Source organism: Mugil cephalus, chromosome 10 (genome assembly GCF_022458985.1).
Source record: "Mugil cephalus isolate CIBA_MC_2020 chromosome 10, CIBA_Mcephalus_1.1, whole genome shotgun sequence".
Classification (NCBI taxonomy): Eukaryota; Metazoa; Chordata; class Actinopteri; order Mugiliformes; family Mugilidae; genus Mugil; species Mugil cephalus.
The window spans coordinates 9,782,586-9,799,084 of NC_061779.1; positions in this window are offsets into that span (position 1 = coordinate 9,782,586).

Consider the following 16,499-nt stretch of genomic DNA (forward strand, 5'->3'; position numbering starts at 1 on the left):
AATATCATTTGTATTTTTTACGTGTCTGTCTAATGCAGCTGAACCCTTTACAACACAAAACACATTTTTGAGATATACCACTGTATATTATACAGGTCTGGACAGATATGGATGTAAAACCGCAGTTCGGTTGGCGGAGGCATACAAAAACAAGGCGGCAAATCTAGTTACGCAGATATTTGATTCAGCTCCTTATTTTATGAATGCTACGTCGGCGATATTGCCCTCTCTCTTTAAATGAGTGAAGACCTGTACTACGCTGAACGCCCACTCGAAGCCATACCGTGCTCATGCCTGGATTTACATTAATGGCATCATTATGATAACGGTAATACAGTATCAGTGCTGTAATTGCCACATTTTGTAATTGCACTCAAAACACACTTGCCATTATACGCCTGTATTAGCTTAAACTAATTTGGTCTGATACGTTACTCGTACAGTAAATCCCACATGCGTGAAGACTCTTGTGTTCTGTCTTCGTTGAAGCCGTTTTAGAAAAGCTGCTCTTTGATGGTATGTCAAACTGATACTGGTATTAGTGAATCTTTATGCTGCATATATTCATCAGTGGCAGCTATGGGTGCTTATGTTGAGTCTTTGTGTTTTATTTATTTCCTTTTGCCTCCTATGCCTTTATTTGATAGCAGCAGAGAAGAAAGAGAAACCACAGGATGGGAGAGGGGGTATGCTGCAATGGATGCCACCTGCAATTGAACCCACTCAACCAGGTGAGCTATTGAAGCTTCTTTTCCTTGTTGTTCTTCTTCTGCAGTCCCTCATAAGGAATTGAAAGGGTTGCCTTCGTGTTCTTTTGCCATCACGAGCAATATAACCCGTTCACAAATGATGGTAAGACGCTACGTTTCGGTTAACCCTTGTGAGAGTGCTGTGAATTGCAAAATTCTTTCTGCCTTATTCCACTACTCTCTCAAAAGGCAAAAGCATTGAAGGCTGCAGCCTTCCATCAATAAGTCATTTATTCAATAATCCCATGAGAGCACTGCCTCATGTCTGCTTTCATAAGCCAAGGTAGCTTGGACTAGATTGCCTGATGCAAATGGTCAGAATGAGAGTGATTCAGTGAGGGTTTTTTGGGGGCGGAGATAATAAAGAACAATATTCTTTTTGAAATTCATAATTTTGTTTAAGTAGCAGGCTATCTTTCAAATTATTCTTTTATTGCTTTTTCATATGGTATCTCTTTATGTACCTATACATTTATCTCATCTGTACAAGTGCAATGTATAGTATTTCTTGTGGACCAAGCACACAGAGCAGATGAACTGATAAGGCACCGTATTTACCTTGATGTATATCCTCTCACCTTACCCGCCGTGTGATCTAAACTCTGGCCTTATCAACCCCTTACATACATTCTGTGGCCAAAGCAAGTATCTTCCCCCACTGGCCATGTAGAGCAGTGATGTACAACCAGCAGTTCTCTACCGGTACGGTTTCACTCAGGGGGCGACGGCAATAACGTTCAGAATCAAACCCTCCGCTCAACTAATATGACTGAATTCTCACGGCACGGTTCAGAGCGCCGAAGCAATTAAGCTTAGGCTTGTATTCCTGAAGCAATTTGAAATGTATCTCACATCAGTAGTCGTTTCCGTCATTTTGTCACACGTGGGAGAAAATTTCCGGCAGTAAAGATGGATTAGTTTTTTTTTTTTTTTATTATTATTATTTGCTTTAAACATGTAGCTTAGCAACAGCGGGGAGCTTCTGAGACCACCTATAACACCTGCACCAGAATATATTTCTCTTTTTTTTTAGATTGAATTGCTAACAAAGTTTTGTGTGAGTGAAATCTTATCAAGGTTGGATGAAGAAATTGGCAAAATCTGCAGGTCTCAGTGCCCCTCTGTACCCCCTGACGTATGGCATCCTGGCACTAAAAGCTTCTCTGGATGAGCTGTGTACATTTGTATTTTTTTTTCTTATTCTTCTGTAGTGGTATTGCTTTGCAATTATAAAATTCTTCTGCAATACAAAAGTGAACTGTGGAACTTTGCATATGATGAAAGACACTGGAACTGGACTCCTCCATGTTCAACCTGAAAGGTCTGTTGGCAGAAGATCAGAAGAGAAACATGATCAACAATCAAAACACTGTATAGAGCGTAGTCGTTATCCAAGGAGATGAAACGTCCTTTAATCTACTGTTGGATTTCGGCCCCAAAAAAAAAAGTGAGATTTTGGTAATGGAATATAAGAACAGAGCTGCACGTAATACGAAAGGTGTCCCGAGTGCGAATATGAAACAGTATAGCAGAAATATTTGGTAGGTACAAATAAACTGCCACAGTCAGGGGACGTCTCTGTTTGAGGTGATTCAAGGTAAAATCTGTTTCTGTGCATAGTGATATATTATTTGGCCTTCACCGCCAGCTGCTACAAAAACTAAAACAGCACAAAGCACAGGTGCTCAGTATATTGTTAACTTGGTGGAAGGGAAGCAAGCAGACCATCGCGCTGTTGTAATGCTTTTACTGTACTGTGCATGAAGGCTCACTAGTATACAAAGACATGTAATGTGGCAGAGGCATAGGGGAAGTCTGTCCACCACAGGAAACGATGCTTTATGGGTAAGAATTCATAATAAATGTTAGAATTACCTCTTGTCACATGGAGTGTTTTATTTTCTCTCTGGCTAATAGAGGATCCTTTGTTTAGTCAAGTAGCCCTCCCTTAATCTGGTTACGATACAGACTCAGACGCTCTCGTCTCTTCTCTCAAACCGACAGCGAGTCAAGCACAACGGACGCATTGTCTTAGGTTACGTCTCGGCTCTAGGGCGATGCTCACTTTCTTGCTACGTCTGCGCTTCATCAATGGCAAACAAGCGTGTCCTTGCCAGTGAGTCTCATTCTGCAGTGCAAAGAGCGCACCGCTCGTATTTTTAGATCACCGGCATTCAAAACTTTGAAACTGAAGGAGAGGTTGTGTAAATAAAAGCACGGCTGCGGAGTCGAATTAACACGCGGTACAGCTCGAACGCAACAGCATACAAACAGGCGATGGCGCGGCGCTGAGATTGGTGGTATTTTTCAGTCGTGCAGTCATGCTTTCCCACAGCTGGAATCCTGCCTCCCGTGACATCAGAGTCGAAGACACAGAGCAGATCACGGGCGCTGTGTAACAATGACTTCCAGTGTTTTCCCCCGTAGTCCCTCTCAGCAGGCCCCAAAACGTGGGCGCCGGGTCACAATGCTCCTCTGTGCCCGCTGATGTACTGTATGCCATCCTGGCACCGACGGTACCCTGGAAGGTTCTCGGGATGAACACCCATGCCAAAAAGGCTTCAGACCTTCCAAAATCCCAGGATGGCGTCCTCTGTGGCTCATCCTTGATTTTCTGGGACTCGGCTTACAAAATACTGAAAGAGAGACAGCTCTGAGGTGAGTGTGTTTAGTGAGATTAAAAAAAAAAGAAAGGAAGGAAGGCGCCTTTGAATAGCTACAAATTGGCCATCTTCTACCAAGCAACAAATATTCTATTTGCCTTTCAAATCAATCAGGCAGGCACAGTTTCGCTGATGAATTCTGCTGATGATAATTTGAGGGTTTCCGTTCATTTCTTGTTTGGAAACAAAATAGGAAACGTATCCCCAGAGAAACCTGACAGGCCGTCTGCAAAGCAAAGCCTTTCACATCACAGGCCTCTCATTATCTTTTCATCTTTTCACGCCGAGGCCGACCTTCTGAGTCATTTAATTTGTGGCCACTAATGAGAGCCAAGCATTGATCTCGCAAGTATAGTCGCGCCGCACCTGCCAGTCAAAAAAAGTGGCAACGTGAACCTTATTCTTTGGGTGGGGGGGGGGGGGGGGGGGGGGGGGGAGGAGCAAGAGTGCGTTCGGCTCAATCACTCTCAGGTAATTAGTTTTAAAGGCGAAAGAGACTCACGCATGTGCGCTCAAACGCCTGCGCTCGGGGCCAACAAAATGAATGTGTGCGTGTGTTGCCAGCTGACAGAACGGCGAGAAAGAGAGGAACAGTGAGAAAAAGGGAAGAGTACTTTAGAGGAGAGTGTAGTGAAGGGGTGAGAAAAGAAATGAGTGAAAGGACGAAGATTGAATTTCGTCTTCACAGGCGAGAGCACTGTCTGCGAGCAAACAAAGGGATGAAAAGACGACCTGCCGCGGTTCTCTGACTGCCTATTGGGCAGTCCCCCACCTTCCCGATGGCGCCTCCTCCCTTTAACTAATTTTCACGCCCCGAGCCTCCTCCTGCCACTGTCCAATATCAACTCTTAAAGCAGTCCCCGGGCGACTTCGGCGAACGACTACCTGTGTCACAGAGCGCGGATGAAGACGTAGAAATTTGGGATGAATCCTTTTGAAAATGGAAATCTGAAGACGGTTAAGCTGCTTATTAATTTGGCTGACTCTGTAAATATGTAGGCGCGCTTGCTTGTGGGGTCTCTTTGTCCCCTGCCTTTGAGGGAATACAGCACTAGTCACAGCAAAAGCTGATTATGAGATTAAATGGTGTGCTTCTGGGAAAAAAAAAAACAAAAAAAAAAACAGCTATATGAATGAATACGGCAAGCACAATGGGAGCACAAGGGAATCACTCTTAATGGATTTTTTGTGCAGCGTCTGTGTGTATAGGAAGGAGTGTGGGAGTAAAATATGAATGAGTTGGAAATTTATTCCTGTGTAATATTGGACTGTATGTTGCGCCGTGTGACAAAAAGGGGACAGGAGGGGTTGTTTTTTCACGTTGTAATGGCTTCACTGAGGGCAGGGAAATGAGTTGCTAAATCAGTAGGATTGATAATCGGCCCCGGGTAGGAAGAGACCTGCAGAGAATCACAATGACTCTGCTTTTATCTCTGCGCTTACAGAGTTGCCCGTGCTGCTTGAGATTGCCTCGCAAGTACACCACATAATCCCGTGGGATTAAATAGTTTTCTTTTCTTTTTTTTATGATGTAATGCGTGTAGTATCGTAGTAAAGGAATCTTAAAACCACGGTGAATGTGAAATCTGGCTTTGATGTTACCCACTGCAGGGCTGCTGCTTTTTTTTTTTTTTTTTTTCCCCTGCTTCCTCCATTTCTATCTCTGTCCCGCTCCCCCGTGTGTGCTTAGAAATAGCACCTTATAGCCTAAATTGAAAGTGGGGCTGCTTCTCAACGCTCAACAAATGGCAGCAGATGTGTAGCAATATGTGAGAAGAAGGGGGGGAGGGGAGGGGAGGGGGGCTGAAGGAACGGAACAAAGAGAGGAAAAAGAGGAAGATGACAAAAGTAAAGAGGGAGAAAGGGAATCATCAGAGCGGAGTACAGAGGAGCAAGAGCGATGAGCGAGGGATGAGGGGAGGGAAGAGAAATGGAGAGGAGTTTACAGGCTCTCAAACACTTTGCACTCCCAGCACAGCAGATGCCACATTCTGTCTGGCACGGTGATCTGTGGGCCCGCTCTATTTATACCCTCGCTGTGTCACTTCAGGGCCAGCGCCACACACGCAACGCGCACACACACCGCATCAGGCTTTAGCGGCTCCCCGGCCTGACGGGAATGAGGCAGGTTGGAGGCTCCCTGCATGAAGTATGGATGGAAAACAATGCGAGGGCAGAGAAGAATGGGAACATGGGGATAGATAGATAGATAGATAGATAGATAGATAGATAGATAGATAGATAGATAGATAGATAGATAGATAGATAGATAGAAGCATTGACGCCTGTGTTTCAAACTTGTTCGTGAGGTAATGGTGCAGGTTTTACTTTTCACTAGTGTCTGGCCGCTTTTAGTTGGCAGACCGGACCCTGAGAAAAGGGAGAGTGAACAAATAGTGGACTGATTTAAGCAGCAGGACAAGCAGAGCCTTTCGAATTGCCCTGGTTACCAGGAATAACAGCCTCAACTCATTAATAATGAGTAAAATGAGAAGACAAAGGGGGAAATCTAAATGAGAGTCTAAATAGAAACAGAAAGGTGGACAGAGGGAATAAAAATAAAAAAAGAATTAAAATCGCACGCTGAAAAGAAACTAAACTAAGAGCGAAATGAGGATTTTAAGAAAACTACATGAATCATCTTGCTTCACTCTCATCTTGGGCGGTTACTTACACGTGGGTGGAAGCAAAGCTTGATAACAGCTCAGCTATAATTTAATAAAAGGAGCACGCTGTGGAAAAAAAAGCGGGGTGTCTTTACTCATGCCATGTATGTAATCTCATCTGTGAAACTATGTTGCATTGTTAAGAGGCGGCGAGCCCCGCATGTTAAATGGCCTCTGTTTGTAATCAGTCAGCCCGAATGTTACGGAAGCGAAGCGGGGCTCGTTACACATCCGCTCAGCGAAACGACACAACTCCTCACATCCGTCAACTTCACACACACACCGGCGGGCCCCTGCAGTGTAACCCTAGCCGGTTGGGAACGGCGAGGCATGCTCACGCGCAAATACAAACACACTCACGCCGTTACTCTGTGACCTATTACGTGATATGCAAAGTCACGCAAACAAATTGTAATAGCCAAGAGCGAGGCGGCTTTTAAGTGTGAGAGGAATATTTTACGCAGGTGCAATAAAAAAAAAAAAAAAGCTTGAAGGCAATCTGCGAGGGGTCACCTTTGATATTATGAAAGATAAAACGCTAAATCATGACTGTAATAGTTCTGTGTGTCTGTCAGTTTGCGAGAGTAAGTGAGTCAGACTTTAAAGCGGCAAACCGCGATCTCCTGTTTATCCTATCGCACATATCTCATATATTTCAATGAAATCTAAGATTTGTGTGTACAGAAATGAGCAAACCCGTGAGTGAGCACTTCAGCTGTCAGAGGTACAGACGGAGGGGGACAGAGCTATGCATATGTGTGTGAGCGTAGGAGAGAAAAACAACAAACCCTTCCTTCTCTTTGAAGTGGACCCTACCCTATCACCCCCCCCCCGACACTCTGCACCCCCTCCACTGTCCATCAGCAAGCCATAAATCCAGGCTCTCATCTGCCGATGTGCCTCTGAAGTTCAGGAATGTCCACGTGGGATTTGAGGCCTGGTGAGTTATGGGAACACCTGGGAGGGGAGGGGAGTTCATTTGGCTTAGGTTATACCTATGAAGGGCAACATGTTGACAGCCAACGAGACTGATGGATTAGTTCTGGTCAACTACGTTAGGTCTGTGTAATCGGCCTTTGAATCACGGAATAAGCATGGAATACAAGTCCGCTGCACGCACCCATGCACGGCCACTGTTTTTACAGCGTAGGAACATGAGTGTGTAATAAAGGCTCGGATGTCCAGCGGCGACTTCAAATGGAAATGTGCTGCGGAAAAGCCAAAGGATGACAGAGAGGGGGTGTCTTTAGGGTTATAAAAACAAAACAAGGCTGGGGTCGCGGGACATGGCCTGACGGTCGTTCTTTCGGAGTGAACTCGCATTCTTTAGGCCTGCCTGCTGGGACTCTCCCACTCTCATGTCCCAGTCCTAGCAGAGGTTTACACCAATCTGATTTTTGGATGAAACGGCATAAGTGATGCACATTTCGGCAGAACATCATAACGCATCCAGATGTTCAGTGACTGGAACCGCATCTTTTTGAATCCAGGTCCCAGGGCGAAAAAGACAAATACGGAGCCTGTGCGGTTTCTTTTTTTTGATTCGTGTGGACGCCTGATACGATGTCTCGCAACTACATCAATGGCGGACTGACGGCTTCTGACAGTGCTGCATCCCAGACTCTTCGCGGGTGGCTAGGGCAAAATATACTGTTACTCCGCCACTACGATGAGCTGTAAAGCGGTACGGACTGTAATCCGAGCTGTATGTTTGTACACAACGCGCAGGGTTGGTGCGCATGCTCCGCCTGTTCTTCTATTTTGGCTTTGGAGTTCTGTAGCAGAAACAGTGCCCAGATAGGCCTGGGATACGTACCACTAGAAAGCGTTTTGAACATGGCTAGAGTCACTACAGTGTCGCTGCACTGTTGACAGTGATAGCAGAGATTTGTGTGTTGTCAACAGGTGTGTTGTCATTAGCTTCCCTCAGTCTCCTGTTACATGTTCTGCACGGACTGTGTTGAGTTGAAAATGTCCAATGTTGATGAATCACACATTTTCTTTCAAGTGTTCAATCAGTTATTTAAATGTCCTAAAACAGGCTGTTTGATTTCAGGTAGACAAAAACATGTTGAGCTTCAACCTGGCCCACTGAAATAACTACTGTTGCAGATCAAAGTAACATCTACGTACACTAACAAAACTGGCCACTTGGGGCAGCAGTAGCTCAGGAGGTAAAGCGGTAAAGGCTCTACAGGCTGGCTGCAAAATGGAGAATATAAACATAGAGCTCCATGTTAAAATGCTCAAATTCACAGCAAAGTGAATATATTTACAGGCCACTACAAAGCAAACAAACAAAAAATAACTTTTTTTTAGCTAGTTCTCCCTTTTATGACAGCTTAAGCATTAAAGGTGACATAACATGCAATTTTCACCTTTGTAGATGTTCAACAGCTCAGAAAAGCTGATAAAAATCCATGCATGCACTTTGTTCTCCGCCCCCTGAGCCCTGTCTCTACACGGCTTTAGACCACCCCCTCCTTTCCCTGGACACGGGTGAAGATGACGCAAGCGAAGTCATGTTTAGTTTTAGCAAGCATCAGATGTGCATCTACAGTGAGGCGGCTCCTGGCATGCAAGCTGCTCTGTGCTCGGCTGTAAAGGTTCACATAACATCATCCTGGCTGGGATGCCTGGCATCTTCAGGCAGCCCAGCCTCAGGTGAATCAAGATCAAAGAGGCGTTATTTAGCGTTCATTAACCAGGTTCACCAAGCATTTAGAAACATCTTGTTCAGACCTTTACAGCCAAACTTCTTCAGGGGTCTGCCTTTGTTCTAGGTTCAGCTCGGGTACAAATAGAGTGTACCGTAGTATACCAATACCTGTGCAGTTGCCGAGGCAGCACTACTAGAGGGGCGGAGTAACAGGAGCTCATTCTCCTGAAAGGGTTGTTTTTGACCTGGTGAACAGGGTCCTGTTTAACACAATCGTTAAGACCTTTTAACCAAAGCATGAAACATGAAAGAAACATCACCTTCCTGCCTCTGCCCCACCTCTTTGCCCATTTTCAAATTAGGTGTGAGGATGCCTAGAGCTTCATTTAGCAACCCGATGGGTGCAGTCCATCTTTGTATACCTTCAATATATTTGACAATCTCAACACAAAGACATGTTCTTCTTCTTCTAAATGATGAGTATCCGCTACAGACTCATCTTTGCTTCAACAGGTGTAGAAGTCCGAAGCTGGATAATTGCTCTTTTGGTCGAGAGGTTTAACCAATAGGCAGTTTCCTTGCACTCTTGGTAGAATCTCTGAATTCCTTGTTTTCCCAGACAAGCCATATGCATAATTAAAAATTAGAATTAGCAATGAATTCATTATCAAAGTTGCCGTCAATTCACTTTGCGTTGCTTAACAACAGTTGATCTACTAATCCTTTTACTGTCTACCTCCGCACAAGGAGGCAGAGCAGGAGGAACATAAAAGTCAACGCACAAATTAATAAATCACTTTGCCGCGCTCTCTTTGCCCTTGCCTTTCTGTCTTAGAGCATCTCAAGACTAATCTCTGTATCTACCTACTTCCTGATGGGTGGCCATAAATTTTGGCATTAAATCTGACCCATATACAGCAGCTGATCTCAGTGATATATTTCAAACCCCAAGTGTCTAATAAACCACCCGCTTTTCTCTTTTAAAGGATAAATGAGATAGAATGAATGAGAGGGTTCAAAAATCGAAGTCGTGAGTAAAAAAAAAAATAAAAAATGCAGACAAAAGTGCTGTATTACAACGGACTGTGGAACCCTAAGAAGATTTAGTTTCTCTTTCAGTGGCATTGATTATGTGGAAGATGTCTTTGTAAGTAGCCCAGATGATTAGGCCCCCACACGCAATCAATCAATGCTCACAGGATCTCACAATGGCAATATTTGCAGAGGCCAAATAGATGTGCAGAAATAGATTGAGAAGGCGGGGGGGGTAAAAAGGGGAGTAAAGGAGACCGTATAAAATTGAGACAAGGACACGGTCGCATCACTATATCAAAGCCTTTTTGTTAAATTTAGCCTTTAGTGACAAAGCTCTGTGAATATCCTGTAACCCTGCCTTGTCTGTCAAGTGCTCTTTCTTCATTTTGAGGATATTGAAATCTCCCACATTCAGTATTTCAGATGCGGCCGACTTAGAGTATAAGGTTAAAATGCAAAGGTTTGCAGCTTGAATTGCCGCTCAGGGTGGAAGGAAGTGGATCACTACACCATGTATTGTCTCCCCTTTGGTTAGGGTAATTCGAGGGTGTCTTGAAGTGCTAGAGACTAAAGCCTCACCCTGAAGCCGTGGCAGAGTATAATTGCAGTGGCTGCTGGCGTGGGAGGCTTGGATGCCTCAGTCTTGTTATTTGAGGTGAGTCAGGTTACAGGTGTGAAAGGGAAGGAATGTCTTTGGCAGACAGTATATTTTTAAAGCGTACATAATAAATTGTAATTAAAATCTCACATGACAGTCAGGGGAAATACAGTATGGTTCTTTTCTTTTTGTGTTTTTTCTGTCTTTCCGTTTCTTGAAATCCCATAGTCACTCCCATTATGGCATCTTCCGTTGACCGGTGCCGATGAAACATGACGACTTACAGGAGATCATAGATATGATACAATACCATTGTGTAGGATATAGAGGGATCAAATAGCAGAAAAGCAATATAATATTCATATGCTTTCATAGTGTATAGTTGTGTTTTCCTTGGCGCACAATGACCACTTCATATCCACGAAGGGAGTAGATCCCCCTCCATGTTGGCATGTACAACCACCATGTTTCTTGTAGTATAATTATATACTTAAACTTATACTGATAACAATTGTGCTAGACACTCAGTTGCACCCATTGCAACATAGGAGATCTAAAAATTGTGCCCAATTTTGAAACCTTAGGTGTATCAATCACAAACTTATGCGAACACAATAGTGACTGGTGCAAAATGTACCTGAAGTAGATAGCGGATTTGAAAATAGTCGAGGAGCTGTGCTCAACACAGACAGTGTATGTTTCTCTGTGGGTACTTGAGTTTTTAACTGTCAGTTGCAATATAGATCAAACGAAAGTAAGCTAGGCAACGTTAGTCTCAGAGGAGGAGGAGATTGTTTACCATTGCTTGGCAACATTGTCCATTGTGAAAGCACTGACTTTAAATCGTAAACCTAAGCCGACTGGATTTCTTCTCCGATCGATGGCAGCGGTACATTTGACAATAAATCACAACTCACAACTCGGAGCCCAGTTTAAGAGACACCGTTTTTCTGAGCTCGCGTCCCACTGGTGCGGAATAAAATTCGGTCACATGCGGTATAGCGCAGCAACATGCGTGTCTCTCTGCCTGACAGATGGTGGTGTATGCATTTGTTTGCTTGTTCGGAGAAATGTTCTTCGTTGCTCTTCTTGGTACGGTGCTATGCTTTACTGCACATTCACTCTGTGGAACAGTGTCAAACTGGCACCGGGTATGAGTTTTACTTTCCCCTCGTCCCTGGGAACGCGTGAGCGCTTACAACAAAACAGTGAAAATAGTGATACTGTCATAAAAGCCCCGCAGCGCAGCCAGCGTTCAGGAATGCCGAAAGGTTTTGGATTAGCGAGTCACGATAACACATGCATGCCTTTATGTTTAAAATTATGACAGCTATAGTGCAAATGTACACCAAACTGATGAAGCAGGTTGTTTTACTCCCTATTATGATAATTCAAGGCAGCAATACCATCGCATGAAGGACATATGAGAGATAATGTCTATTAGAGCGGAAATTGCCTGACTTGCAACGCTGCCAAGATTGAAGCCCAAGCATAAGTTTATAAACCTTTGAGCAGAATAGCCATGAAATCGCATAAGCTTCATTGGGTTATATGTGTATAATGGCGTTGCCGTTTTTATGCATTTCCCACTTCTTCTGTGTCTCGTTCGAGGCAGTCCCATCTCACCTTTACTAAGGCATGTCCAATCTTGTTCAAATGACAATGATACCGCAGAGTCAGCCATAAACCCCCCTCTAATGTTTGTCTCTAGCGAGTTCTTCCCTCTTCCTTCATCAAATGAAAGAGGCCAGCGCCTGGACGCGGCCCAAAACGAGTGCCCGCCTCATACACCTCATGCCTGAATGCCGCCGTCTTTTGCCTATACACCAGTCTACTTATCTACTAAGCTAATTGACTTTCACGACATTTCCTCATAGTTAGCTTTAATCATTTCGGTGTAACAGTGTACCGTTATGGGATGAGGCGACCTGGAGCATTTGCGCCGAACAACAGCCTACTATGGTGGCACAAAGTGCAATTTACATAGAAATGACCAAATTACCGAGCACTGGCACAGCCAATGGGTGCTATAATTCAAAATGACTACTTTGAGTAACCACGCAGGTCTCAGACAGAGTACAGCCCCCAGCCAACGCTAACATTCAGAGAGCAAGTGGTCAGCTAGCAGGAAGGAATGTGCTGTATCAGCAGGTTGTAGGTATTTTGTCATCAAGTATCGCATGTCCTCTTGCCCTTCTGCATATTGATTCTCTCTGCACTTCAGGCATGATCGGGATGACGCCCTCACGACACTGTCAAAGCACATAAAAGGAATGAAACCCCCTTGATTAACATACCGTATATACTAAACATTATGCATGGGATTCCCATCCTGTTGAGCGGGACTCAGCTTCCGTAATTTCTAATTTAAAGTCTAAATCATGATGTCAGACATAAAAGTTGGCTTTGCAAAATGCAGCATTTTCATACACCTTCCCCATATCCTTGTTAGGCAGACATAACCATATGTCCACGCAGCTAATTTGGGCCAGTCAATTCCTCTACTTGGCGCTGGTGTGGATTCATAACCTCCCCAATCACAGCATTTGCATAGAAATATCATAATTACACTTATAATCTGAGCTGGGTGCAGGTGGCCACGAAAAACACACATTAAATAGCACAATGATAGATTATCTCCCAATGAATGTGATCAGGTATGCTCTCCAGCAAGAAACTGGAAACAAACAACAGTCATTTCCATAAGCATATTAATTCACATTTACATAAACATGAACCCATATGCAAATGAGCAAAAACGGCGTGCACTTGAAGCGGCAAGTCTCTAGGCTGTACTGAGGCAGCAACAGGCATCACCCGGAGGAATGTCAAAATCCATCAAGCATGTCAATCATATGGGGTAAGATGTAAGATAAAGTACAAGGGCGCTCTGCTTTTACAAGGGAGATAATGTCATGCTAGAGTAACTCTAGTTTTTCCTACATTAGTAAGAGATCATATTAATAATGTTTCTGGCACTCCTAATTTACAGCAGTGGTAAATTTTTACACTACTCTAATTGTGCTGTAATCGTTTCACACTAATTTTGGTCATTGTTTCACAGAATGTGGCGTTTACCTGGAAGCGTGTTTCTGAAATGCGGAAGTGGACCTGTTCTCCTTATGCAACAAATGTTTAGCATAAAATCAGATGAGGCTCATGACTTTCCGCAGGATACGGTCTGCCATTTTGGAGACAGAACTTGAGGGACAAAGCATGACAAATAGGCTGGAAGTAAGTAGTGAAATTAATCAGGATTTATTTTTATGTGTGCTATGACTAGCATGAAGCAAATCGTATTAAAGGGAAAAAAAAAGAGTGGATCCAAATTGAGGTTAAACAGTTCTTGTTTCTAAAACAGTTTAATGGATTATGTGAGGATCTCTATTTATGTTCGTACACACATGCTGTAGACTGCATAGTTGCCTCAAGCCTGATAATAGTCATATAATGAGGGATAACGCAATGTCATCCGTCTGTGTTATTTTTGTCCTCATAAACTGTCAGCTGCAAACTGTTGACTCAGTGGTAGTCATGACAGAGTGGAAAAATACACTACCGCAGGCTCAAGCAACAAATAGGACAAGCAGGATGTAAACTTTTACATTATCTGCAAGCACAACAGGCCTGTGAGAGGGGACAGCAACAGGAGAAATGTATTGGTTTTATCCCCTGTGTATTATGCGCTGTGACAGAGATCTGCAAACGGCAAATTCTGCATGAAAATGTACTGGGGTCGGGGAAATGTCAAAACCTCTATCAGAGAGTTTTTCGCATTTGCTGCAATTTTTATTCCTGCTTATTCGCTTTTTTCAATATGATGTAGATGTCAAGATAATACCATTCACCACAAGCCTCTTGGTTTTGGCTAGGCACTAAAACTGAAAAACCCACTGACCGTCTATAAAGATAGACGGCCCCGACTCTCACCATCTTGGCAAACTCCTGGCTAATTCAAAAAAGTTGACGCATTAGTGGAGTAACACCCAGCCAGACAGCTTTCAGTCAAAGCGCCTGTGCCCTTACTTACTGTAAGCCGTGAAAGGGGAAATTGGCAATAGTCAGCAGAACTGTTGTTTCTACCAGGCTGTAAACAAGTTGATTGCCTAATGTCGTTGGCTGCTGTAAAGCAGGGTATTTTAATATAGAAGCCTATGGGGGAATGACTCACTTTTGGGAGCCATCCCCAAGTGGCCGTTTGAGCACTTTGTGACACCGGCATGCCGACTTCATTTTCAGTCCCACAGCCCGGCGCTTTGGGAAACCAATCAACCCACCAGCATCTGGTAGCCTAATGCTCAATAATTAAAGGCTTTTAACATTTTGAAAGAAAAAGTGCTAAACCATAAGCACTTTTATCAAATTCTTGTGTGCTATCGCCTCTGACTTCAGGCCATGTGACACAGATTAACATAGCCGGATGTTTCCACAAGTCAAACCCATGTCTTGTGAACACATGTGACCACCCCAGCTCATGGCTGTGGACAAAACCAGACAATGTTTGATGCTAGACGTAGAAAAATAGCAAGCATCTTTGGATGTTAAATTAATTTGGACCTACAGAATTTCAGACACACATTGTTTTCCCCCTTTATTGGAAGAGGTATGCGCAACCCACTTGTTGCCTACGTCTGTAACTCATTACTTCCCACTTTGTCTCGAGAAAGAATGTGCTATGTCCCTGACCTTACATGTACAACCCTACTTTGGACAAAAGCAGGCTTTGTTTAAGCTCTCCAGGCACACCACATTCTGGATGTCCAGCCCTTAATACTTCCTCCAGTCTTTGCCCCAACACCCCACCCAGTTTATCCACCGTGGACTGTATCCACTCAGCTGTGACAAAGTGACTCTCCGTGGTGTCATAATGAAATCACTCAGTCATGCGCAAGGAGTTCCTTGCACTGTGTAGCAATGTGAGATCCCAGGTTATGTCCATCCACTCACACATGGCAGGCCCACTGGAAAATGTTGTTAACTGGAAAGACAGACATTTTTACTTTATCTTGTCAAAAAAAACAAAAAAAAAAAAAAAACAACTCCAGGGCTGTCTTCAAAATGAAATAATTATCATGCTGTGAGTTATTTTTTTTTTTACACGCACACACAAAAGTCTAAACACTAGAACCAGCACAACCTTGTAACCAGCTTGGTGCAGAGTTTAGGAATTCACTGCTCTTTTACTCACTTACTCAGCACACAAGATAAAGCAGGATGTGTTAATTGCTGAGCTGTAGGGGAGCTAGCATGCCGTTTTGGTAGTTAGCTATTTCCAATCTTTAAGATAAGCTGATCTTATCAGCTGCTGACTGTAGCCATGTGTTTAATGAGCAGACGTTACACTGACATTCCCACTTAAATTACAGCAAGAAAGCCACCGTAACCAGCGTTTCCCAAAATTTCGCACTGTCCTTAATAAAACTGCTTTAACTTGCACGGCTTTCTCTGAATAGGACTTGCGGATAATCCTGATTTTGAGATCTCGGCCAGTGTTAACAACGGTTTATGTTCACAGCTGGGACTCTTTACTCTTTCTTGCCTGAGACGTGTCTGTGTGAGCTTGCGTGTCCATGGAGATGATCCTCCCTCAGCTCCTCTGGAATGTTTGCAATGTGCACAAAGAGGAAGAAGATCAGCTCGAGTACCTGGGGTCTCTGCTCGGGCCTGCTGTGGGCCCCTGGCAGCATGATTCGTCTGTGGGATCTGATTCAGTCTTTACTGACGTACAAAATAAGCACATCTGGGAAGGAAGGCAGAGCACGGACATATCTGAAGGCTTAACTAACTGCAATATACTGTATAATGATCTGCCGTTGCCACAAGCCGGGGCAAGTCGTAATCATTAGTGCTTTAAGATTTCTGTTGCTCTCGGGTGAAAGAAAGGGAAGGGGGGCTTGACGGTATTTGCGTGGTGATCTGAAATAAGCCAGACAGGAAGACCGAAGGAAGAACATATGTGAACAGTTAAGAGGTGATCCGGCAACCTCTTTGAATTTTCCCATTAGTGTGATTAGAGCCGGCGTGGTTAAAAAGTGTGTGCGAAGGAATCCGCAACGAAAAAGGAAAAACTAATTAGGAAAGTGAACCTTTCATTTCACATTTGGATAATGAGTGAAGTTGACAGTAACG